This window comes from Pleurodeles waltl, chromosome 1_1, assembly GCF_031143425.1.
Source record: "Pleurodeles waltl isolate 20211129_DDA chromosome 1_1, aPleWal1.hap1.20221129, whole genome shotgun sequence".
In the NCBI taxonomy this organism is placed as follows: Eukaryota; Metazoa; Chordata; class Amphibia; order Caudata; family Salamandridae; genus Pleurodeles; species Pleurodeles waltl.
Window position 1 is genome coordinate 819,202,478 of NC_090436.1, and position 27,681 is coordinate 819,230,158.

General features: G+C 44.1%; 1 protein-coding gene across 3 annotated transcripts in view; it reads right to left on the minus strand.

Annotated features, from left to right (window-relative positions):
• Positions 1–27,681, minus strand: part of KANK1 (KN motif and ankyrin repeat domains 1) — a 561,634-nt gene that overhangs the window by 389,066 nt on the left and 144,887 nt on the right. For all 3 annotated transcript variants that reach the window (XM_069228585.1, XM_069228594.1, XM_069228570.1), the window contains exon 2: positions 24,987–25,097. The gene's annotated coding sequence lies outside the window, so the exon portion shown is untranslated. The remainder of the gene's footprint in view (positions 1–24,986; positions 25,098–27,681) is intronic.

Sequence of the window (27,681 nt, forward strand, 5' to 3'; positions counted from 1 at the left end):
CAGGACAACAAGATTTATTGTTTATTTTATCCTTGGGACAAGTAGGCCTTGCCCACTACAGCACAAATCTTTTGGATGCCAGTTTACTGTAACACATTATGAAGCAGGGAAGGGCACTGTCTACAGTTAAGGTAACAAGTTAATGCTGTTCGAGCTTATATTTGTGGTTCATTATTGCAAAGCCTTTATGATTAGGGTGAGTGCTGTAAGCTCGGACTGCATTACTGACACAGGTTCCAGGATAAAGATGTGTACAAGTTTAAAAATATCAGGATACATATAATGCTCCGAGAATGCTCTGATTACATGCAAATATTTGCAGATGCGGAAAGCAAGATTAATGATTCTTTGCTTTCAAAATAACATGTTCCCAAAAATAATGCAGCTACGAAAAAAAGATTCACTAAATTACTGTGAAAGTTTAGGCACCATTTCTTTGACACATCATTTAGTAAAATGTGCTTATGCATGCTAGCATTAAAAAAAATTATCAGTGTATCCAGTTGCAACAAGATGATGGGAAATATTTTAAAAAATAAGCATTGGTAAAGCCAATAGGTCTAACATTGGTGGCCAGACTTTTGGTTTTGTCAGTGCGTGCCTCGATTTGATATGATTTTTGTAAAACTTTATTGTTCTAGGAGCTGCCTCTCCATTTTAACAAACATTAGCAAAAACAAAAATATTTTTTGGTCTCAATAAGCACACATTGCCACAGTAGTTCCTCGCCCTGTACAAAACTCTGTATACGTACATGCTCTTTATAAAAGAAAAGTATGCTGGCCAGTGAAGCTAGCAGAGAGAGATACAATTTTAACAATTACAAAAGATCCTGGTTAATGCTGAACTAAATGAGATGCCAAAGTCTTAATGTCAAATGTGCATTCATGGTATATGTCCTTTGTTACTGTAGTTTTATCACTTTCAGGAATTCACAAGAATTTAAGTTAGTAGGCCAGGAAATTGTACTCCTAGAAAAAAATTGTAAGCTCCATTTCAGCACAAGCAAATATGCATGCATAAATTTGTTCATGTGAAAATCTGTGGAGCAAGTTTGCAAGTTCACTTTCCCACCAGACACCTTTTTTCCAACCCTGGAATACGTTTAACTTCTGCCCTTGACAAAGAGGACATTTCTACCATTTTCCAATATGGGGGAAAAAAAAAAAAATCAGAAGAGCTGGTGAAAACCTCTAAACATACAAGTTATTAGGTTTGCAATATACTCAAAGGGCACTCCAAACCTGGAACTATTGCTTACTGCTACCTCTTGTCCCAGTGTCCAGATCGGAGGAAAGGTGGCAAAATAAGGGAATTGCTAGCATTCAAGCCCTACTATAGTGTGGGCCCGACATAATCAGAGAGGCTATTATCTGAGCCGCCATAATTTGTTGCCAAGCTACATGGCACTAAAGGGACAAGTGGATTTTGTAACAGGACAAGTAGATTTATGAAGCAACTTGTCCCATGGACAAGTAGATATTTTATGAAATTTCACACCCCTGTGCAGCACTAAGAAATAAATCTAATGTATAACTCAGAGGTAATACAGATGTAGAGTCACCTCCTAAAGGTCAAAGGGGGGTAGTGCTAATCACTCTCTGGGATGTTTTTTTTTTTTTTTTAATAATGCAAAATACAACATAGATAAATGAATACAGGTGTATAAGGGTCCAATGATGTGGACCATTCAGGTTGAAGAAAAAACAATGCAGTCCCTAAAATCACACTTGTCAGAACTAATGTTCCGTTTCACATCATGCAGTTATGCAGTTCCCTTCCACGGTGCTCTTCTGGCACCTTAATAGTTAGTACAAAGATCGTTACTTTATAATCAAGGACAAGTTCTCATGAGAATAACACTGTGGTCCCAATCAGTGAGGACTTGAAACGACTCACTCTCAGTGGAGCATTGTGCTACAGAGTGCTAAAGAAAGAATTGTCATTTTATACATGGGAAAGTGACATTACATCTCAAACAGTGTTTGCAAAATTACTGTTGCATTAATCGTCTGTGTGCAGGGTGAGAAATAAATGAAAAAGTGACTGTGCTGAAAGATGGCTGCAAGCACATATGCCATTTTGAATGAGAGGCCTACATTGACTAAGGTTGATAGAAGCACAATTCACTCGACAATGTTTGCATTTCAAGTAAATGTTAAGGTTAACATGAAAAATTGAAATTATTATGCATAAAAATGTAAAACCCTATATCAACTCCAATTCAAATGTAATAAACAGACAAAATGCTTTGCTTTTGATTTGTGTTGTTTTTTGTGGTATTGCTGAGGCTACATAGTCTAAGCACCACTACTGAGACTGCGATATAGGTGAAGTAAGTACAAATTGAGGTGTGGCATAATATGTTTTAAGTCCTGATAACACTACTGAATAATAGATAGCAAAACATGGCAACCTACATGTTAGGGCTAACTACAAATATTTTCTCTTATTATGGTGCAGAGATACACAAGAAAATAGTAATGTACTGGTACTGTCACCAACAGTGTTTAAGTTTGTAGTGCCATGATATATGATAACCCAGAGACTCGGACGTTTGATTTTATAGACAGTCTAGGAGAGTAATTGAATAACTCATGCCCCCAACCCCCCCAAACACTGCATAAGGTAAAAACCAGGGTCAATAACATCCATGGTCTATAATACAGTTTGTATATACGTAGATGAGGGTGGCCCTGCAGAGTCCCTCTCACCCCCCCTCACTTCTCTGTTATTGACGCAAACATCAGCTTATCAGTGTATGAAAATACACACATTTTCATTCTGAATAAACACAACTCTCCATAACATTCACGTTTCATTTTCACACTTTTTCAACTCAAGACACTCACAATGTCCTTCAATGGGAAGGCATTTTAACCTCCCATTATGCCTGCAGTGTGACATTTGTATCAAGAATACTCACAATATGATTAAATAGGCCACCATTATACCAGGGACACAATCCACCATGCAAGATATGCCCAGAAAAGTGTAAGAATTGCTACCCTTAAGACTACCATGCTAGGGACAGCATTATGTTAGGGATGGGCCACAATAAAACAAAAATGACCACAACACGATAAATGGCTACTATCATGCCAGACCACATTATGCCAGTGACAGGCCCCATCGTGCCAAGAATAAGGACACTTCGCCAAGAATTGCCACCATTAATGCATGCTAGAAATGCTCACAATCTGTCAAGATTTGGCTACTGTTGCATAAGGAGTGGAACTGTGAATCCAGAAATGTTCACACTTCCACATAGGGTCCATTTCTCCCTGGTAGTCATCATCATGCCAGAAATAGCCACTCTGTTAAGAATCTGCATACCATTACAACAGTAGAGTCGCTATCATTCCAGAAGAGTAGATATTATCCCATGGCTTGAAAACATTATGCTAGGGCTAGGCTTCATCATCTCACAAATACTCACAATCTTAAAAAAAAAAAAAACACCATCATTGCAGGGGTGTGGAATTTAATAAACTATCTACTAGTCCATGTGACAAGTTGCTTCATAAATCTACTTGTGCTGTAAAAAATCTACTTGTCCTTTTGGTGCCATGTAGTCCAGCAACACATTGTGGCCGCAACCTTGCTGTATAAGAGCTCTGATAATAGCACTGCAGATTCAGCCAGGGATAATACTGTGGTAGGGCTTGAATATCTACATACTGGGGCTGGCGGTACCGATAAGCAATAGTTCCAGGGATGGAATGCCCATTTGATTCTGTGCCAACCTACTAACTTGCATGTTTTAAGGGTTTTCACCAGCTCTTTTCTGATCTTTTCCCATGCTGAGAAAGGATAGAAATGTACTCCTGACAAGGGCGAAAGTAAAACTTCTCCAAAGGCTGGGAAGAAAGTGGTTGGAGGGAAAGTGAACTTGTAAACACTCAATAGATGTTCACATGAGCAAACCTACAATAGCTGTGTAGTTTTCTAATGTGTAGGTTCACAATTATTTTCTAGGAGTGCAATGTTCTGGTGTACTTGTATAAATTCTTGTGAATTCCTGAAATACATAAATCTGCACTAATGCACAGACATCTGAACTTCTGTGACTTTCTTTAACAAGTGGGCCCCTAATGAGGTCTGGTGTTAACCAAGACCGTTTGTGTTTATTAAAATTCTAGCTCTTTCTCGATCCTTGTGTCAGCTAGGTTCACTGTGAGTGATAGCAATCTGCTGTTTCACAAGGAGCATATCAGGACAAAAAGTAGTTTTGATCAACGCCAGGAACTACTGTGAGCAATGTGTACTTTTTGAGACCCAAATATATTCCTGCTTTTTCCCAACGCTTATTAGAATGGTGAGGGCCTTGCACCTCCCACAACAATAACGTTTTACGAAAGCCATGTCAAAACAAGACATGCCTTGACAAAACCAAAAGGCTGACCACCAATGTCTGACGTATTTGCTTTACCAGTGCTTGTTTATCTTCATGTTTCCTATAATCTTGTTGAAACTTGCTACACTGATTTTTTTATTCTGACTATTATTTGGAAGTACAGGCTGCATCAATACATTGTACTGAATGATGCTTCAAAGAAATGGTACCTAAAATTTCAAAGTGATTAAGCAAAAAAAAGTTTCCTAGTTCCATTTTGTGTGAACATTTTATTTTGAAAGCAAATAATCATCAATCTTACTTGCAAGCTTCTGCAAATATTTCCATCTAATTAGAGAGCATTTTGGGACTATTATACATTGTCTCATATTGTTCAACTTTGCAAAGGTGTGTACACATTTTTTACTGGAACCACTCAGTAATGTAGTCCGAGCTTACATTTATTTAGAGCACTCACTCTAATAATAAAGGCTTTGCATTAATGAACCATAAATACACGTTTGAACAACATTAACATAAGGACACAAATTACCTCAACTGCAGACAATTTCCATTCCTGTTCCATGATATGGTACTTTAAATAATTGGCAGGCAAAGGGTTTGTGCTGCAGGGGGGTGAGCTTACTTGTCCCAAGGACAAAATAAACATGAAAACGTGTTTTCCTTGACCACAAACAGTCAGGCTACAGAAATTCCACACCCCTGTATTAATCTCCTCATCTTTGCTGTGAAGAATGGCTACCATGTCTCTAAAGCCCACAAAATAGTTAACATTCAGTGTGAAATTGAGATGTCCCAATAATAATTATCGACTAACATGGCTGCTTGTCAGTCTGGTGATTATGCTCCTCTGAAGGAGGGCCTGATGCCACCATTTTTAGCATACGTAACTCAACATGTGGGTACTTGCTCTCTTCTTGCTTTTTGGCCTCCTCTGTAGTTTTAGATTGGAATGAAGCAAGAGAGCTAAGCCTGCTTTACGGTTGGTATCTTCATTAGAAGTAGTCCAGATTTCAGATGAACTAGACTTATGGGTCTTCAATTCTTTTAGCAAGAGAATTAAACTTTTAGACTTTGATCAGAAGACTCAGTTTATAAGTGCCAGTGGAATACCTCACCAAGTATGCCCTATTATGAACTATTATGACCCACTTCAGTGGCAAGCTATAAGTGGATGGTATGCACAAAATGACCTAAATCACCCACCTTGCTCAGTGATCTTGAGACAATAACCCTTCCTGACTCATCCAGGATCAGATCACCTTTTACACACCTCTCTTACCACACCCCACAGAGACATAATTACACTAAAAATTTAATCTATAGGGCCCAAAACCTAATTTGCCACCCTTCATCCTGCCTAACCATACTTTAGTAGATGAAATCGTGACATAGATGTTTAAGGATATCATAATGAAGTAGTGAAGAGGGAACTATCACTTCAAAGCTACCTTATACAGTAGGCATACCCCAGGTTGTCATGAATTACAATAGAAAACACCATACAGTGAGCCTAAAAATGATGTCCTTCAGGATGGCTTCTCATCGCAACGATGTGAGAAATCCTCCAAAATCTTGCTCGAAACGTTATACACGCCTGGTGGCTCTCTCCTTGCGCCAAACACTTAGTACGGGTTAAGAAAACGTGTCCTCCCAAATTTTATCAAAAAGCCGTAACTAGCAGTTATTCTGCCCCACGGCACGGTTAGTCACCCATGCTAAAATGAGTATCAGTTTAGGTGGACCCTCAACTCAAACAGAATCAAACACTCTGAAGGTGAACAACCTTAAATAATTGAGATTCATTAAATCAGGAGCAGAACAGCACAATGTGACTGTGCCACAGATGCTTTATTCTGCATACAGCAAAACCTAAAGTTTAACAAGCTGTTTCCTGTCCCCCCTGCCCAAATCCCTCCTTCATTCCCCACAGATTTTGTGTTGTATTTTTTTTTATTGTTTTCACAACTTTACATAGTATACAAGGAATATTTTATACCATTCTTATTCCTAATCGTAGATCCTCTTGGCTTGATTGACATATAAATTCTGTGATCTGTTACAAACACATGTGTTAAATTACTAAACTACTTGAGCAGATATTTACATTCCTAGCGTTGATTGTCATCATCAATATTATTTTGACAGAATAAAGATAATTGACGTAAAGTAATACAAGCAGGGTCTCAAATTGTGTCTTATTATAACAGACTTATAAAAGAAGAACCCGTTCGCTCTATGATATTCTTGTCGTGCAGCCTCATTATACTGGTAGTCGGGCTTAACAACAGTCAAATAATCTCTTCACTACCCCATCCCGTATCTCCAGGGGTAAATCATGTAGATGATTGTCTTCCTTAATAAGGGATAATCCTCCCCCTGATGAGCAAAATATATGTGGGGAGGGTAGATATAAATGTATGTTGTGGGAGAGCGGCAGGTGAGAAGAGGAAAAAGGTAGTTTTGAGTGACTTCCGAGTGTGGGCTAGAGGTTAAGGGCGAGGTAAGTTGATCCAACATAGCATGAGAGGAGATGACGCCCTAATTATGATATTAGGGGGGTAGGCCTTAGGGAAGACCTTGATGTAGCAATATGGGTGTGAATCTCAAAGGTGTAACAACCTCTCGAGAGTGTCACTGCTAATAGCAGAGGGGTGTGACTCGAAGCGTTGTATGGAGCAGATGTGAAATGGTCAAGGGTGGAGGATGTATGATATCTGAAAAAGGGGGGGCTTTCAAATCAAATTAGAGGGAGGGTAATGTTGTGGGCTTACTGAAGAGAATAAGAAAAGAAAATGGAAGGGAATGAATGAGGAATCAAAATAGAGAAGAGAGGGGTAAGGAGGGACATCAATAGAAACCAATATGGGTGTAGAAATAAGATTGATGGTGCTAGGGATGATAACAATAGTGACTGTAATAATGGCAATAATAGTAACAGTAATAAGACCTGCAGTGACCGAGGGGGGGGTGGAAAAATCGCACATAAGCAGAGGGGGAGATTGTGGTAGTGGGGATAGAGTGGAGATGGTGGGGCAGACGGGGCAACAGCAATGCAGGGGAGGGGATGGGGAAGTTAATGGGAATGGGGATGAGGAAAGGGAGGATGGAATGAGTGGGGACTTACAGCTAAGGATAAGAACGAAAGATCGGCGAATCCACGATAAACTGTATGATAGCTTTCTGTCAGGGTCAATATTAGATCATGGGGATACAATACAATAGGGGGTGGCTGTGCATGTTTTGGTGTTGTAAGGGGCATGTTACAGCTGCATAGGTTGGTTGAAATTTCTCTGAAGAGGATTTAGTCCTGTGGCCCAGAGAGAAAGGGTGACCCGGTCTGTAGGAACACTTCTGTTCTATCCTGTAAGCTGTAAATGAGTTGTTCGCGGGTGGCTGCTTGATACATTGCCACCAACCATTCTTCATGGTAGGGAGCGGCCACTGCACGCCAGTGTCTAAGAATACATAATTTTGCCGTGGCCAGTGTTGTATGTAGTAGTCAACCTTGTGTTCGGGAAAGATTGTAGAGCTCCCCAGTATTGTGCAGCAATAGGAGAGATGGGGTGAGGAGTGGTGGGAGAGGTAGGGCTTCCCGAAGGGTGTTTCCCACTGACCGCCAAAATGGTTGTATGGCCAGACAGTCGTGTAAAATGTGGATTAGATCACAGCGTGTGTGCGGGCATCTCCAGCAGGTTGCATCCCCACAGATTTTGGACATACTTGTAACTCGACCCTGAACAAGGACTAGCAACACAGATTCATATCATAATGGCAACGCCTGCTTTTTTTGTTATTAGATTTACTATTCCTATTGGTATTATTGGTACCATTTATAATCATGGTCAATCTTGCCATTCTAAGAGGTGTACCAAAAATTGGTTAAACTCCTCCAGCAGAGCTCCCAGATCTCCAAAAATTGCACACCAACAGGACACTGAACAAGACACTGCCGTCAAGCCAGAGATTAACCAGAACACAATCAGGGTATATTGTCACAGAACCATCAGACTTTGAATCATGCGGAGGCATCCCTGAGAGAGACGTGGACAGCTCTACTAATAAACCATGAGCTACAAATGTGCCAATATCTTCAAAAAGGTGGGATAATGGAACGTAAGAGTCGGGGACAATAGTGAGACATATGGAAAGATTGTCTTGTAAAGATTATGAAATAACAGAAAAACTGAAAAATGTGCGATTTGTGTAGAAATGATAGGGAAAGACAATGGTCTGACTTGCAGATGCAACAAAAAGAGGGCCCAGAAGATTAAATTGGCAATTAACTTGCAAAGAAAAAAAAACACATATGTAATAAAAGTATCAACAAGTAGATTTAATATTCAAAAGAGAAGATGAATATGGTAGATTTGCACACAACGCTTGAAGAGGAGGAGCAACCAAAAGCCTTAGTCAGAGATGGTCATGGCGATTTATAAAAATCAATGCGATTTTAAATCTTGGCAGATTGCTGTATGTAATTTGTGAGAGAATTAAAATTGCGGAGAAAAGGATGGGAAGCCAATAAGAAGAGCCTCTTGTCAACTGAATGAAGGAAAAAAAAAATATGGACCGATCTATGAGGGCTTAATTATTTTACAGATGATTATTTGCAGGGTTTGTGTTCTTCAGATTTTCAAGTTTATTTTCCAAACAGTGAGGTGGTTAACTTCAGTTCAGATGATGACAGAGTACAGTGACTTATAAATGGTCACTGAATAGCAGATGTTTCATCTCCTTTCCAGCTGCAGTATGCTCCGGGGTAGTGGAGAAGGTGGTTTGTTAGGTGAGCGCAGGCCATGACAAGGGATGAAACTCATGCAAGGAGTCTGTCCATTGATTCATCTTTGGGTGAAACCGATAGCCTCCTAAAAGTGAGCAAGTGAAAGCCTTCTACGTCAGAAAGATGAAGTCCTTGACTACTTACAGTCAACTAGTCTTGCTGTGTCATTCTGGACTGGTTGGAGATGAGATAAATTTAGATTTCTTTGGAAGGCTGAGGCGGAGATAGAGTCATGGTTTTGTTGGAAGGCTGAGGTGTAGACAGCTGAGTCAGGAACTAATATCAATCTTCACTACGAGTGGAGCGGATGAGGGAGAAGGATGATGGTGGGGCAGAGGGTACAGAGGAAAAAGGGAGCTGCTGACCAGAGAATCTTCATGGAGGTCAAGTATAATTTCTGAATTAACTACCATAGCAATGACAAAAACAGTAGTAGTCGAGAAAAAAATGAATAATAAGGCCACCCAGTTTGATAAACAGGCAGGCTATAAAGGGAGAGTCAAGGTTAACAACAAAGGAGCATGTGAGCCAGTTCTCATGGAAACCAATATGACACCGTGTACCTGATATACCTGATGACTTGAATCTGGGAATATTGATAAATAAATGACGTACGAAGAGAGTAACAGGGCTGACAGTGGTAGGAAAATAATCATAGCCTTCATCAAAATAATTGGAGATTAACGCACAAAAACTATACAAGGTCAGATTACTTGTGGCACAAAGAGCAGTGATGCCGTGATGCCAGAGTGATCTTAAAATATGTGGCTGGGGAGGATCAATAAGGGTATCAATATGCCCTTGCAGATTATTATCTGATGCAATAGATTCCGTCGTTTTTACAGTCCATGAAAGGACGTGAAAGTGGACAGGACTCGCACACAGTGACTTTCAAACTTTTACGATTCTAAAGTTAAGAGGCAATTAAACTGTGGCACTTTATCAATCATGCCAGATTTTTCTCTCTGTGATTGAAAGAGGCTTGCCGACGATTTACTCTGAGAAACAGGCATTCTTCAACACTTTTCCATTTCCTGATGGGAGTTATGGGGTAAATCAAGTACAGTGACAATGAGCGAATTACATTTTAAGAGTTATGCATTCTTGGAAGCTATAAATCTAACGTATTCGTCTTGTTTACATCTTCTAAAAAACAATAAGCTTTAAGAAATCCAGGTACACGCCTTAGGGGAACAAAGTTTCCATTCTTAGCATTATGCATTGTAGAATCATTCAGAAAAAGGTTCTCAAATTCAAAACCCTAAGTCTGCTTCTGGGTATTTTCCATTTTTTGTTTTTTTTGTTTAGTATTAGGTTCCTGCTGGTATAGCTTCGTCTCAAGGTCTGCGCTAACGGGTGGGGTCATGAAATAATCATGTATGTGTACAGTGCAGTGGTCACCCTACCAATAAATAATGACATTGCCCATCTTTATAAAGTTATATTTATGGCTAAGGAGAATGAATGAGCCAAACAGCGAGCAGAGGAGTCGGGTAGCAGGTGAGAATGGAAGAGAGGAAAGGGAGCAAAAGGAAGGGTTTAGGAGCAGGGGGAGAAGAAGCCAAGAACCAACGAAAACAAATAATCACCAGAATGATTATTCTTGCATGCTCTACGTCCATCAATAAGTTTATTGTTGGGCGGACTCCTCCAGTCACCAATGGGCTCACATTTCGGGCTCGGGATCAGGCATGGTGCGTAGGGAGGGGCCTAGCACTCCAATGCCTGAATCCCCCTGTTATTTAATTTTAGCACAGCAGCGCTCCTAGCGGAAACTGGCATTACAACAGCTGTGTGCAGGGTAGAACCTCCCAAGGCACGTAAAACTTCATCTCTCTGAAGAACAGAGCATCTAATGATGCGCATTATACCATACTGCATCTCAGTGTACGCATGGAGTAGCAGCGTATGTTGCAAATTAGAATGTCCTCAATGACCCACACATTGGTTTACTCAACACCTGTCTCCACTGCTCCTATTCCTGACCCCTGTCAACAATGCACCCCTGAATATATCAACATTCTCATCCATTCCATTTCTAAGTGGTTAGACTTTAGATAAATAATGAAACCGAAGCATAAATTGCATGTCTATTTATAATCTAGTCATGTATAGTAGCTGGGATTGAAACAGATGTCAGAGTTGACACTAAGCAACACTTTAGCTACTAACAAAATCTAGGACTGGGATTACTAACTATTAATCACATATTAAGACCTGTAAATAATTTATCACATGGTTCACCCTTATGTATAACAAGCATTTGCAAAGCCAATCTGTCTTGCCTTTGGAAACTTTTGGGTTTGCAAATAGTTTTTAGAGATGCTGTGCACCTAGGCTAAAGAGGCAACAAAAAAGGTGCTATTACACATCTGTGGCAGCCTTTTTATTTTTGTAGGTGCATGCTCCACACAACTACAAACCACACAGGGCTTTTTTTTCTTTTTATTTACTGATCCAACTTGGACTTGTTTAAAAAAAAAAAAAAAAAAATTGTGCCAAAGTATTTTTTTTGAAGTGTTGGGGGGTGGCAACAAGGAGAGCAGAGGTGGAAGCAACATGGAGGGCACTGGTGGAGGAAGGATCACCGAGGAACAGGTCGGAAATCACGTGGAGGGAGGTAGGAGAAGTACATCATTTGTGTGAGAGAGAGCAAAGTGGAGTTTTGGAAGAACTGAGGCCCATGGTAGACACGAGACAACAATGTGGAATGGAGGAGAAGCACATGGGCGAGAAGGCAATGTGGGGGAGAAGCACACAAGGGCAAGAACAACACAGGGGTGTGGAGAAGTACACAGGCAAGGGCAACATGGAGTGCAGGGGAAGGGGCAAAGATAAGTACATGAGGGAGACATCTGTAAAACACATGCACTCTCATGGAGTGCTTAACCAAAAAGCAAACAGGAGTGTCTGAAAAGTAAGCAGTGGAAGGACACACATAATGATGCCATGCTCCAGGGGAGGGGCAAACAAGAAGAGAAATGAAAGCCCACACAACCAGCATTCAAAGTAGGGATGTATGTGCATTGTGGTTACTTTATTAAATGCGTACCACGTAATGCTGTTGAACAATATGTTTTTTTAATTCCCACTGCACGGAAATTAAATCGTACAGGGCAATCAAATACAAAGTTTATGTGAATCTGCCCAACATCCACTCGTCCTAGGGTTCACAGCAACATCCTACGGTAGAGTTTCTGCTCAAAGTTCACTTATTGATTTCCATGGATAAGGCCGACAGATCGATAGAAAGCTACGGAAGACACATAAATGTTTCCTAATCTTTGATATGACTTAGCTTTGATGAATACCTACAGACAGTTTCAGGCAAGAACACGTTGTTCGAAAGTAAACAAAGACAAACATGGCACACAACTTTCCATGAAAACAAAAATCAAGTAATGGGTTGAAAATGGTTGTTAAAATATGAAGAGCTTTTACAGGCATTGAGAGCCCTGTTTAGAAAAAGGGTAGTTGGTGATTAGGGTAGTGAGGATGGCGAGTGTGGTGGTAGAATAGTGATGAGGATGGTGGAGAGAGGATATTCTTTAGAATGGTGGTGGTGAGGGCAGTGGTAAAGTGGTACTAGTGGTGAAGGTAGTAGTGTTTAGGGTGGTGGCAGTAGTGGTAAAGCTGGTGGTGGTGAGAGTTCGGTAGAGGTAGGGTGGTGGTAGAGTCCTGGTGGCGGTTAGAGTGGCAGTGGTAAGGGTAGTAGTGGTAGTTAGGGTGAGGAAAGGGGGGTGGTGGAGATCAGGATAGGGTGGTAGTTAAGACTGGGTGGTGGGGTAGGGTTGGTGTTAGCGGCAATGGTAGAGGTAAGGTGGTGCTGTGTTGATTAGGTGATAGGTTGGTGGTAGTTAAGGTGGCGGGTTGGGTGTAGGTGATGGTTAGGGTGTTGGTTTGAGTGCTGATGGTTAAGGTACCAGTGGTTAGGGTGAGAGCTGTTGGGTAGGAGGGTGATGCTGGGGTGATGGTGTTTAGGGTGGATGTGGTTAGTAGGGTGCTGGTGGTGAGGATGTGATGGTAGTGGTTAGGATGTAGTGGTAGAGGTAGAGTAGTAGTGGTGGTAGTTAGGGTGGCATGATGATTAGGCTAAGGTGGTTGTGGTGCTTAGGTTGATAGTGGTTGTGATCAGCATGGTGGTGGTTAAGATAGTGGTGGTGAGGGTACTATTAGGGTGGTGGTGGTAAAGGTGCTGTGGTGTCAGGGTAGGTTGGTGGGTAGGTCAGGAAAGTAGTAGGGTGGTGGTAAAGTGAGGAGGGCAGGCTGGCAGGACCGGACTGGGAACCCAAATTTGATCAGACCAGCCCCTCCCTATAGGGTACCCAATGAGCAAGCCTGACAACAACAATGGGGCTGGGAGTTCTCCATTCAAACAAAAGTTGGAAAAAACATGACAAAAACGCTGCATTGTACAACACTTTTTTAGGTTGAGTGCGCAAGCACTCTGACATGTTGTAATCTACCTAGGCTTTTAACCCTGCCCATCGCACGCTCATCACTATCACTCTTTCATGGGCTTTCTTTTAAAAAATCCTTTGTTATTATCGGTAAATGCTTTACATTTGTCCCTCCTTGGGACAGTTTTGTTACCGCCTTGGTCATCAACCCTGTTACATGGATTACTGCATTTTTGCTGATACGTTTGACTGCAAGCAAACTTTTTTCCTTTTGTGTCTCTCCTGCGAGCTCATGCTCATGCCGTTTTTTTTCCTTGTGTCTGTCCTACGAATTGATGCTCATGGCAGCGGTGCCGCTTTGAATCGGCTTGCTTATGTCAACTGATTTACTTTTCATTTTCAATTTATGTGGCAAGAAAAATCCAGTTCGGAATTTGCAATGAAAATAGCTCTAACTCAAGCAAACGCAAGACCCATTGCATTGCAAATGCTTGATCATTATATATTCAATTGTATTTGTTTTTAAAGCATAGTAACTGATGGCCTTATAGATCAACAGCAATCTTTATTGGGGCTCTTCAATGATTCCCTCACCATCACTGTCTAACAATGCCTCTCATCTCTCCATAACCTCTCTCTCACATGGATTTAATTTGATTTACAGCTCCTTTCTTTCCAGTGAAGGGTGTTGGAAAACTTTACATCTCACACACATACATACATTCAGAGACTATGTATCATACACATGTAACTCAGTGTATAGAAAGTGTTATATAAGACAAAGGGGACTAAAAGGTGTAGAATTCACATATCATCCATATAGATAGACATTTTTTTAAGAATGTTTGGACTGGAGAAGCATAAACTCAGGATTCAGAATGTAACACAGTGGTTAGGGTTGATTATAATAAGAACTATTTATTTCTACCCAAACAAACCCTTTTCAGCTCAATTAGGATAACCAACGACTGGGAAGAAATACATTTCCATTCTGTAGCATGGAGTTGCATGCAGCTTGCTGAGGGCAGTCCATTGCTCTCAGTGCTAGATTAGGATTGTAATTTATGAACTGCACATTATCAAAAGAATCTCTGACAAAAGTAATATCACAATGAGCTATGCACATAAAATAGTGTTCTTTAATCTGCAGAGTACACATTCTTTTCAGCAGGCCCTATGTGTGACTTTACATGAGTCAAAACTGCCACTAGACAAAACGTTTCTCTCTCTCTCTAGCTGGTACATTAATCACTAGAGTTATCTTGGCACTTTTATTGTTGCCTGAAAACTGTCAGCTATACAAGGAACTCTGCAGTGATTTCAAAACTGCGGCACTGCTTCAAAACTGCCTCCCCAGTAACAAAAGCATCCTTCTAGCCTCCCAGGGAAATAATACCCAGTTAAGCCAGTCTGACCTTGTAGGCTGGTAAGGGTGGTGGTGATGTTAGGGTGGTGGTGGTTCTAGTACTCTAAGGGTGGAAGTTTGGGTGGTAGTGGTAAGGGTGGTTGTGGTAGGGTGGTGGAGTTGGTGCTGGTTAAGGAAGTGTTTGTGGTTAGAGTCAGGTGGTGGTTAAAGGGTTGGGAAGCTAGGGAAGTAGGGTTGTGTGTTATGGAAGTAGCGTGGTGTAGTGGTAGGGTGGCATGGTGATACACATCCTGACGCAAGGGAGGGAACAGAGAAACAAGCAATAACAAGCCCTACAAGAAGAAGAAAGAAAAAAAATACCTCATTTTCAGAGCAAGTGGCGGAAGGTCACTAATCAAAAAGAAGCAATCAGTACTAGTTCCATGCTGTATGGCATGCACTGACCAATCAGGTGCCAGCAAATAAGAGTGACAATTAAGCCGACAAATGGTAAGCAATGCAATGACCCCAATCCTTTTTTGTAAACAAAATGTGTTGCAAGCAACAGTGCATTCACTGTCTCAGGAGAGGCCTAAAAATGGATATACAAGATGTTTAGTAATGAAGGCCTGTGTACAATAAATGACAAAATATTTAAGCCTATAGTTTTACAGCGAGTATACGTCAAAATGTCAGTACTGCCCACAAGTGTTGTACTTATGAATACAGATACTAAACAGAAACGTGATCAGCTGCTTCTCCAAAGCAGAGCACATGTGGTTTGGGCCTGAATTGAGTCCACAGTGCAGATGCCTTCCCTTACGTCACATATGTTGACCTGTCCTGCTGCTCACTTTCTCTTCCCATGTCCCCACAGCGCAACACCAAAAAGCTCTTCCCTCTATAAAAGGCAAATCGTTTGGCCTTTGATGGATTTATAGCAATCCAACAGGTCTTCAATGAATTTTCAAGTTCACTAGACCCATCGACCAGGGCGCTATTCCAAAATTTCAATTTCAACCATTTGCTTTTTAACCTTGTTGCTCATCTAGCTGCTTCTCTAGTTAGTTTGAAATTCAGCAATTGAATGGATCACTGCTTTTGACAGCATGTTTTGGCAAATCATTAAATTTATTCCACTGTACTATGTCTAGCGGCGGAGGATGGGTGTTTGTTTCTGTCCACCTCGGTGAATTGCACACCGTGTTGTGGGGTCTTTCACAAAGATTTTTTATAGTTGGTTCTACATTAAACTAAGTCCGTTTTTAAACGCTCCTAATAATTACAGATAATAGATCAAACGTATAAGGGGATAGTGAGTCCTAAGATTCTATTTTTTTCCAGTTCAATAATCAAGGCTTACATCTTACACTTTATTTATCAACAGCAGGTGGAGACGCTTACTCCACGGTGTGGTAAAGCAGCAACTTAGGGACAGCATAACACAGCATTATCAAATATATGTCTCTTCTAGAGACAGGGGGCATAATTTACGGGGCGGTATGGAATGAAACCCCCATAATAACTCTACAACTCACAGTCCACGTCATGTGAAGCTCTGCTTCCCCTACGACCATGTTACAGTCCACCACCTCCACCTTTTCAGCATGAATGTAGTCTTCGGTCACACCACAAAGCATACTTTCTGGTCCCTGGGAAAATGTTTGCAAATACCCATACTCCAGAAGATGGATAGACAAAGGTAAAGGACGAAAATTCATTGAAAAATAACCATATGATCTCGAGAAAAAAATAAAAAATAAAAAATAAAAAATCAAACCAATGATGGGCAATGGGCTAATCCAAAGTCCATCATACAATATTGTACACAACAGATATTTCAAAAATCAATTAAAACCAGGGCCACTAGATTGTGAGATTTTGCAGCTACGGTGGTTTCCATATAATCCATCGTCTGGTGCATAACCTATAGATTTCAGCAAAAAAAAAAAAAATGTTTATGCCTGAGACAGATCAACCGTTAACAAAAACACAGCTACGCGGGTTGCCATGCAGTGCAAGGACCTCCGCAAAGACTGACTGGTCACTTATCTGTTGCTTATTTCTGAATTTGGATGCGAAAGTGGCACTAATGAGAAGGACATCTTTGCCCAGAAAGTGTTAACATGTAAAAAAAAGCCAAACTAATTGGGTAATATTAACTCAAAATGTTTCGTGTTACAAAGCATGATTTGCATTTTCTTGCCGCATAATCTAGTCAACCCAGTCCCATACATTGGTCCTCTCCTGCCGCATAATTTCAGTGGCCCTGACTAAAGCTAAAATTGCCTGAAGATCATAACAAGGGTGGGGAGCTAGCCCTTCTTCCAAAGAGCTCAGTGACAAGAATCTGGGAACTCTGCAAGGGGATGGGGAAAAAGGGGGTGCTGGGTGTCCAAAACATTGTCATCTTTCATATCAAATGTTAAAAGCAAATGAAGTCTTGTGGGCAATCATCTGAAGTCATTGGTCTAATCAAACTCCTGCATAAAATTCGACCTCCCGCGAGTTAACAGTAAACTGCTGGGCACAGGTGTACTATAGATAGACTTTGACACTAACCTCTGGAAACATATATAAACAAGGAGCAAACATAAAAGAGTACAAACGAGCCATCTGCTGTGCTGACATTAAATAAGGAGCTGTTTCTTTCCTCATTTATCATTAATGCATCCCTGTGTGCAGGCAATTTATGGAGGTCTTCCATCAGTGGGTATTTTGCGGCACTAAATTAACTGTACGGAGCGAAGGGACAATCCGCCCACGCAGGCACTCTAAGCCTAACAAGCAAACTCTGAACAAACACATTTTATGAGCCTCGGCATCATAGAGCGTCCCACTCTTCCTCGTGGGATGAACAGATTAGATGCTGTCTTTCTCCATCGGCTGCAGTAAAACTCCTTGCATCAGCATCACGTGCTTCCAGTACTAGAGTGGTAAGCAACGAAAGGAAACCCAAGACACAAAGAGGCTAATTTATATCAAAGTCACGGATGCTGAATATGCCTTATTACAGCAAATAATAGGATCTGGGGCTGTAAAACCAGCAACAGCTCTTCCAAACAACCGGTCACGTGTTTCTGAACAGCATGGAGACACCGCGAACGATCTATATATTCTTTATGGATCAGTATGGGTCAGTGATTAATTTGTAAATAAAACCGTGCCGGTGCCTGAATCTCTCCTCTTAAAAACGTGGCTGCTGCAATTAAATGTGCGAGCACGGAATACTGAGGCGGGGTAATCCTAAAGCCACCTCGGGCCTCTTCAATCCATTTAAAGCCACTCACTGCCCCTTCTGATCATTCTTGCAGCTGTCTGCACTCTTTGTGACTCTTTTTCGTTTTTCTCTTCATCCGTCTTTCCATGCGTGTCTTTTGCTCGCAGCAAATGCCTGAGGTAGAAAAATAAGTGCCGGTCCTCAAAAATAAGTGACGGTGCTCCGCACCGGAAACAACAAGCACGAATTAAGCACTGGTATGGATACACGCATCAATTTAAAAACAAACAAAATACAGCAGTGCCTATGCTACAGAGCTCCAGCCTGATATGAAGCTCGGTCACTGCTCCTCTCAGCCTCCGGGTCTGTCAGTGCCCCCACAGGTTCCCTCCTGTGCTGCCATGCATGTATATTAATCTAACAAACACTTTCCACAAATATTTGAAGACCGGAGTTCGTAAATCATGGTTTCCTCAAACATTTAGTGTTATGCTGGGTCTCTACTTTGAGTCTGGGGGGGGAAAACAGAGGCTTGGATCAGCTTGAAGGTCAGTTTTGTTGCCTGGACGTTTAGCACACTGTAGTCTCCACGGTCACTAAGGGGTGACTAAGAGGGCAGGCGGCCTGTGGAGATAACATTCCACTAAACACTCCAAGGCTCCCAGGACACAACCACAACTATGTGGAAATACACCAACAGGAAGCCCGCGTCCCTACAAGGTACTGGCAGAAGTGCAGGCCGCGTTCCAGCTTTCCTCGCCATACTCAATCTATCAAGAGGGGCTGCCACGTTCTTGTAGGTGGTCAATTTACACAGCGCAACCCTAGCTACAGAGCAAAGGAGGACAGTACACCAGGTCATTCAAAACGGTGGAGCTGGGAGCAGGTGCAAGGGGCATGGACTCGGAGACTTGGGAAAGGGAGAAGGCTGGCAAGTAGCTGAAGCAGTCACATGTCATGGTAATGTTAGGGGTGGAAGGAAGAGATAGTACGGATTTTTGCTAGAGAGCTTCATTGCCCAGAAATCAATCAATCAATAAATCAAGGATTTATAGAGCCCACTAATCACCCGTTATGGTCTCAAGGCACTGGGGGGGGGGGGGGGGGGGGGGGGGTGAGCTACTGGTCGTAGAGCCATGTCTTGAGGCGTTTCCTGAATGTCAAGAGGTCTTGGGTCTGGCGAAGGTGGAGCGATAGGGAGTTCCAGGTCTTGGCGGCTAGGTGAGAGAAGGATCTTCCTCTGGCGGTGGTGCAGCGGATACGGGGATGGAGGCGAGGGCGAGGCTGGAAGAGCGAAGATTGCGGGTGGGGGTGTGGAAGGTGAGTCTGTCGTTGAGGTAGGCTGGGCCTGTGTTGTGGAGGGCCTTGTGTGCGTGGATGAGGAGTTTGAAGGTGATCCTCTTTGACACTGGTAGCCAGTGAAGGTCTGAGGTGGGGGGAAATGTGGTCACTGCGTGGGATGTCCAGAATGAGGCGGGCAGATGCGTTCTGGATTCTTTGCAGTTTTGTTAGGATTTTGGTTGTTATTCCTGCATATTGGGCGTTTCCGTAGTCCAATCGGCTGCTGTCCAGGGCGTGGGTGACAGTTTTCCTGGTTTCGACAGGAATCCACTTGAAGATTTTGCAGAGCGTGTTGTAGCAGGAAGAGGAGATGGCATTGACCTGCTGAGTCATGCTGAGTGTGGAGTCCAAGATGAAGCCTAGGTTGTGTGCGTGGGTGGTGGGTGAGGGCGCTGTTCCTAAGGAGGTGGGCCACCAGGAGTCATTCCAAGTTGGGGGGTTGGTGCCAAAGATGAGGATTTCTGACTTGTTTGTGTTTAACTTGAGGTGGCTTGATTCCATCCAGCTGGCGATTGCGTGAAGTCCATTGTGGAGGTTGTTCTTTGCAGTTGTAGGGTCTTTCGTGAGGGAGAGGATGAGCTGAGTGTCGTCTGCGTAGGAAACTATGTTGATGTGGTGGGTTCGTGCGATGTTAGCGAGGGGGGCCTTGTAAACGTTGAAGAGCGTGGGGCTGAGTGAAGATCCTTGGGGAACTCCACAGATGATTCTGGAAGCTTCTGACAGGAACGGTGGTAGGCGGACTCTCTGGGTTCTGCCTGAGAGAAATGACGAGATCCAGTTGAGTGCCTTGTCGCGGATTCCAGCGTTGTGTAGGTGTGTGCGGAGAGTGTGATGACATACCATGTCGAAAGCTGCGGAGAGGTCCAGGAGGATGAGTGCTGCTGTTTCTCCTTCGTCGAGCATGGTCCTAATGTCGCCTGTGGCAGCAGTGAGTGCAGTCTCAGTGCGGTGGTTTCTGCGGAATCCGGATTGGGAGGTGTCGAGTACCTTGCTGTCTTCCAGGAACCGGGATAGTTGGCTGTTTACAATTTTTTCGATGACCTTGGCTGGGAAGGGAAGGAGGGAGATCGGCCGGTAGTTCTTGGGGTCGTCTGGGTCTGCCTTTGGTTTCTTTAGCAGGGCGTTGATTTCTGCGTGCTTCCATCTTTCTGGGAAGGTGGCTGACTCGAAGGAGCTGTTGATGGTTTTGCAGAGGTAGGGGGCGATGATGATGTTTGCCTTATTGAAGATATGGCGTGGGCAGGGGTCCGATGGTGATCCGGAGTGGATGGATGCCATGGTGGTGGCGGTGTCCTCTATGTTGACGGGGGTCCAGGTGTGGATGAGGTGGGTGTTGCTTGGAGCGTTGGGTTCTTGGGTGTTTGTAGTCAGCTGGTGGGTTTGGGCTTTGAAGCTATTGTGGATTTCTTCTATCTTTCGACGGAAGTGGGTTGCCAGTGAGTTGCAGAACTCCTGTGATGGCAGGAGTTCGTTGGAGCAGGTCCTGGGGGTGGAGAGCTCATTGACGATGCCGAAGAGCTCTTTACTGTTGTGAGCGTTGGCGTTGATGCAGTTTTTGAAGTGGGTCCTTTTGGTGGTGCGGATCAGTTGGTGATGTTTGCATAGGGCATCCTTGAAAGCAATGTGGTTGGAGTTGGTAGGGTCAAGGTGCCAGGTTTTTTCCATTCTGCAACATAGCAGTTTGGATTCCTGTAGTTCTGGGGTGAACCAGCTGGCCTTGATTCTGTGGGAGATGTTTGGGTTTTTTTGAGCGGTGCGAGGGTGTTGACGCAATCTTCTATCCAGAGATGCAGGTTGGTGGTGGCTATGTTGGGGTCTGGGGTCCCAGGGGGTGGGGCCTGGGCGAGAGTGGAGATCAGTTGATCTGTTGATATTCTGCTCCAGTTGCGTCGGGGGGGGTTGTGTGCGGTGGTGGTGAGTGACTGGTTTTTGGTAGGAGAAGTGGATGCAGTGGTGGTCTGTCCAACTGAGTTCGGTGGTGTGGCTGAAAGAGACGTGGTTGCTGGCTGAGAAGATGGGGTCGAGTGTGTGGCCTGCGGAGTGGGTGGGTGTAGTGACGAGTTGCTTGAGGCCGAAGTTGGCGAGGTTGTCGATTAGGTTGGTGGTGTTGATATCGTTGTTATTTTCTAGGTGGAAGTTTAGGTCTCCAAGGAGGATGTAGTCTGTTGAGGCGAGGGTTTGGGAGCTGATGGCATCGGCGATGTCATCACAGAACTGCGGTCTGGGTCCAGGGGGTCTGTAGACCAGTGTTCCTCTGAGTGTGTTGTTGGCGTTGATGTGGATTTTGAAGTGGAGGTGCTCGGCGGAGTTGATGGTGTCGTGGGAGTTGGTGGAGACTCTTATGGTGTTTTTGTGGACTAAGGCGATTCCTCCTCCTGGTCTGTTGATTTGGTCTCTTCTGGTGATCTTGTAGTTTTCTGGTATGGCTATGGCTACGTCTGGTTCTGAGGCCGAATTCATCCAGGTTTCGGTGAGGAATGCGACGTCGGACGAGTATGTGGTCAGGAGGTCCCAGAGTTCAATTGCATGTTTGTGGACGGAGCGGGTGTTAAGTAGGATGCATCTTAGGCGGTTGTCTGTTTTGATTTGGAGTTTGGAGGTTAGGTTGCAGGTGAAATTGCAGGCTTTGCAGGAGAAGGGTCCTTTGGTGCACGTCGGTGTGGACTGGAAGCAGATGGAGGAGCGTCCTGGATTAAGGGCGTGGAGTTCGTTGGCAGGGTAAAGGTGTTTGGTGGTACAGGAGGCGTGTTGGCCAGGGGGTCTGGCCCTGGGCGCGGTCTTGGTGCGGACGGGCGCAGACGGGCTTGCCTTTGGTGTGCCTTCGGTGCGCGCGTCCGCACTGCGGCAGGCATAAAAGGGGAGGTGGGAGTGGCAGCTGGGAGGAGGGAGGGAAACCTCCAATGGGAGTGCAGGGGGCAGGGGCAGCAGGAGTCAGGAGCAGGAAAAGCTCAGAGGAGGAGGAGGAAGGGGGTGGGGCCTTCCGGGAGAGGAGAAGCCAAGAAGCCCAAGAAGTCCATGAAATGAAATGTAGATGAGGTGACTTGAAGAGGAGTGTCTTGAGCTTTTCCCTGAAGCGGAGGATGGCTGACTTGTGGCAGGGTGATATTCCTACACTTGCCCCACAACAAGAGGTGTGTCATCTCGTTTTTTATTTCAATTGCTGGTCTCTGGTCCGTTGATGAAGTTCTTGCCAGTGCTACAGCAACCTCTTGATTTTTCAAATACGGATGTCACGGTTAAGGTGCGGCCTCACTGACAGTATTGATCATGCAGTTTTCTTTTGGTACTGCAGTGGACAACGGAATTCCTTTCTATTGAACTGAGAGCTTCCATGAGGTGTTCCACCGCATAGACAATGGGTGCCAGGGATCCTTGCAGCAGGGCAGGGCATGGCGTAGCATTTTATATCTAGAAAGTAGCAGTACAGAGAGACTTTATCTGGGCACCTTTTATTTCCCTGTGTGAGTTATAGGCAGGGTTCAATCTTTCTCAGAGACAGCTCGGCCCTCCCCAGTATAAGGCTTGTTGGGCTATACTACAGTGGGCCAGTGATGGGACACACATTCACTTTGTGCAGCCTAAGCAAGAAACTGGTGCACAGCAACAGACAGCAGCCAAGGATGGTCGTCCGTTAGCTGCAGTTTGCTGCTTGTGCTTGAGCCATCCTCATAGGCTGTCAATCCTGATAAAATGCACTAAGCACAATAGCCACTGGATCCTCAGGGGTATTTTCCCATTTCCCCTGCTGCTAGTCATATTTTGAAAAATGAAAGTATTCTGTCTCTTAGTATATTTGCTCCCTTCTTTTCTATGTAAAATACTGATTACACAGGCCACCTCAACTATATACAAAAAAAAAACAAATGTGCATTGGTTCTGAAATTACACCCAGGGTGTTTGGACCACTGTCAGGGAGTCTCCCCCCCCCCCCTTAACCACACATACCACCACTATTGATTGAGGTTGTGACCAAGTCATGGTCTAGGAGAATTTCGACCACGGCCTTCCAATCAGCTAGGTCACCATTTAACTTGTCGTCTCATCTATTGAGCTTCATGTGGATTTCCTCTGCTATGGCCATTCTGAAACATCTTTATGCCACAGTGTAATCTCAGGTGCCCTCTGCCCCATCCAGGTGATGGCGACCCTCCGTAGTGCCAACACTAAGACCAACTGTAAGAATTTGTATGGCATCTTCCTACCCTTCAGTCGCTTTGTTACCTAAAAGGCAACATTGGGGGGGGATAGTGGAGTGTCATGTTCAAGCGCTTGGTTCTAGTAATGTCAACTACCACCTATTTCCAAAAGTCCTGCACTAACCTGCACTACCAAGCTAAATGCATAAACCCTGCCCCATTGATGCCACAGCGCGGGGAACTGTCGGGGCGCGTCGGGTCCATACGGTGCATGTCCCCGGGGATAAAATAAGTCCTATGAAGAAAAATGTAGTGCACCAATTTAAAGGGGGTGTTGCAAGAGGCAGAGTGAGTTAGCCCATTAACTCGCACCCAATCCCCGTCAGCCAATGGATTGTCCAAGTCTGGGTCCCAAGCCGCACAGGCACAGACTGGAGGACCCACTGCGTCTGGGCGCATAGATCTGTACAGCAGCGTTATCAAGTGGCAACCCGAACCGCAGCCTATGAGGATCCCAAGTGTTTGTGAAGGGCTGGGTCCTAACCACCCTGGCCATTTATACCAGGGCTGCATCGTGCAGCAAATAAACAGGTCCAAGTGCGAACTCCTGCCCGGCTTCCGTATTGATCGCCTAAAACGGTGCACCCTCACGCCTGATATGACATGGAGAACGGTCTCAGTCCAGTCTCAATAAACCAGATACAGTTTACATTTGTGCTCTGGATTCAAGTCAGAACGTCTAATCTAAAACGTGCTTACTGTGCCCACGTCGACATACTAAAATAAGTTAGACTTCTGAACCAGCCAAAACCATTTTTCTACATTAAGTGTCACATTGTATATCACTAGATTGGAAAACCATGGCAAATCTTTGCAGGCAAAGCTGCCGGCGTAGACACGAATGGATCAGTCTCACATAAAATTGTAGCCAACCAAAACAACAGGCAGCAAATAACATAATAAACAAACCAATAGTTTTTCAGCATTAAGAACACGGGGCCTACTGACAGTTGTGGTAGACCCACAAACACGACAGCATATATTATCACAATTTTCTGCTACCCCACAGCTACGCATCATGACGGGAGTGTGTCTCAGATCCTCATGCAACACACCGAACACATCCCAGCTAGGCCTATCTACAACCCACAGAACACCTCCCACATAGGCGGGCATCAACCATGCACTGAGAAAAAGGGCCCCTACGAGGCCAATCCGAATCCGAGGGCTTCGCAGACTCGTCAGAAATATAGGATATTCCGATAGGATACATTACATATACACATTGCAAAAAGTGTAACGAATCATTCGTGTATTAAATGCTTTAGGGGTTTTAAAAACGTAACCGAGTCTTCTATGAACGGCACTGCAGCATAGAAAACAGGGATTTCTGCCAGTCCTTACCTCAAGAAAAGAGGGTGCAAGTTGTTCATCCTCCAAAGAGAAACGTTTTCCCAATAGTACTGCTTAAATTCGGTACCAGCAGCAGGTCAGGCCAGCTCCATGAAATTCATCCTGTGAAGCGAACACAAAACGAGCGTTTATTCGGTGTGAAAGCTGGTGGGAGTGGAATCCACTTGGAATTCAATCTAAAAGGCAGTCTGTCCACTTGTTTCACGAGCTAAACTGCAGAAAAGCAAGGGAAAGAGGCAGTAAACACTCATCTGCCGCAATACAAACCCCCTGACCAACGTATAAATATATAGAGAACCAACACGAACACCCCCTGGTCTCATCGAATTATGGATAACCCTATCCAACGCGCGCTCAGTGGCAGCAGTCAAGCCCGCAGTCTATGGGTGTGTGCAAGTCTCATGGTGCACTCTTCCTAAACACACACACACACAACACTCCACATGCCCACGGGCACTGCCTTCCTTTATGCAAGAATAACCATCTCCTTCGACCCTCGGGTCACCGCCACACTCCCGATTGCCATTTTTTCACACTAACTGTACTGGCTCTTTCATGGACTGTAACGAAACTAACGTAATTTTGTATTTGCAACGGATCTTATGCAGAGCGCTCTCATACCCATCAGGTCTTTTCTGTGCTGAGAAAACTGCAAACAAGTGCATAGAAACAGGTCTTGCTAGTAATTCTTTCTTTTAAGACGCTAACTCGAAGCCGTATTTGGGGATACCGCTCAGTACAGCCCCAAGTGGTTGTGTTCAGCACACACACCCAGTCGGCTTTACCAGATACTGAGCAGCGCCAGGAAAAACTGAGGCAGGGGCTGCAGGGCCCAGCTCAGCCCCCGCCCTCAGCACCACGGGAGGTGCAGCCAATGCTCTCCCCTGTCAGACAGCCCACGGCCTCCCCATCCCCCCAGACGCCCTTCCACGCCCTCTGACCAACACCCATGGCCCCCACAGGCCCGGCTGCAGATTTTACCAGCTAGTCGGAACAAATGGTAAATATCGTCACTAAACTCGTGGCATCAGGAAGAACCTGCACAAAAGGACCAGGTATTTCCTCGTGCATTGGTTAATCCTCGTCAGGGGTAGTAAGCGCTATATAAATCCTCATTCTGAGAACTTGAACTTGGGATCCCCGTGATCTCAGGGGGTGCTACAGGTCGGAATCGTTAATTCAGGCCCCGGTATCTTCCCGCGGGGATACCAAGGAACTCGTAAAGGGAGACTAAACTCTCTGTACAGCTTTCAGCATGCACCTTCTGCTCCATGGCCCGTGAGAGCTTGGTACCTAAAGCGGGCGCCTCTGGTGACGAGGTCTGGTTATCACTGTGTTTGATGTTAGCCAGAGACCTCTGCACTAACATAATCATCGTTTGTTAATCCCTGGCTAAGTGACATACAGACCATGGCAGGACACAATGGATAGCTCCACGGGAAGAGGTAATAAGCTCGCTGGGGGGGGAGAGATAATGCCAGCTTGTCTCTTCCTCGTCCGAATCCTTAGGTATGCAGCACTTCCTGTAGACAAGAATTCCCGCAAAGAAAAAGTTAGCCAAGGCCTCCTTCCACGCCACCAGAGCTTTTAAATGGGATGGTACCAGTTGGATTTCCTGTTTTTTTTATGCAGCATAAGTGGGCCCCTTAATGAATGCCTGGGGCATACATTAAGTCTCAGCTGGGCAGGTTTGCTGCCTAATGTCGGTTGACCTTGAAATGTCCTACAGGGAGAGGGTGTGGGAGTCATGCAGGGAAACCTATTAGCATCATAGGACTCTGCCTAGCCAGGGTCACAAGTAGAGCACTTTATAAAGATGTCCTTTACACAGGGAGGCGGGGCCTATCTATAAGTAAATGGATTCAGATTCCCATAAATGATATCAAGTAAGAGGCTGGACTGCCTGGTCCCCAATGTTCCACATTGGATGTTCAATATAGCAAACCAGACATACAGTAAGTGAGGCCACGATGGGTCCTTGGTGGATGGTCAATCTGGCAAAGCAAACATAGTAACGGAAGCATCACCGCTCAGCTAGGCGTGGCAAGTGCGAAGATTAAGATTCTTCAGTCCATATCAAACCTGGAGCCAGTGAGATGTAGGCCTTATCTCCGTTATATGGAAGTAGCCAGTGGACACTTGAGTGTAATTAATCAGAGCGCCACTGTTAACCTTCAACATGACGAGAAGCGGCAAAATGTCTCAGAACAGGAGCCGCGTAGGCCAACGACCTGCTTTAGATTTTGGCAAAGGGGGTCTTCCGTCACAACGGGGACGAATGTCCCGTCCACTGAAATCTAAATCCCATAGGAAACAATTTGATTCTAGCGGACAGGATATCTGTCACTGTTGTGACAGAGTAACCCCTCCGCCGAAATCTAAATCAGGCCGTAAGTTTAGAGTGTCGCTCCTTTCCTCAACAGTAGCAGCCTGAGACAGACCAGAAGAACATTCTAGAAACAGATCTTCAATTGCATCAGAAAAGAGGACACGCAGCACCCAGGCATTAAAAAAAAAAAAAAAACAATATTTGATTGCCACATTTTCAAAAAGTAGCTTTACACAAGACATGCATTCATTAACAAGAGCTATAATGCAAGCATTATCATCAACATTGTGCTATACTTGAATTGAAGCATTGCACTAATTTGTGCATTTTTTTTTTGTAAAGAAAATTAACCTTAAC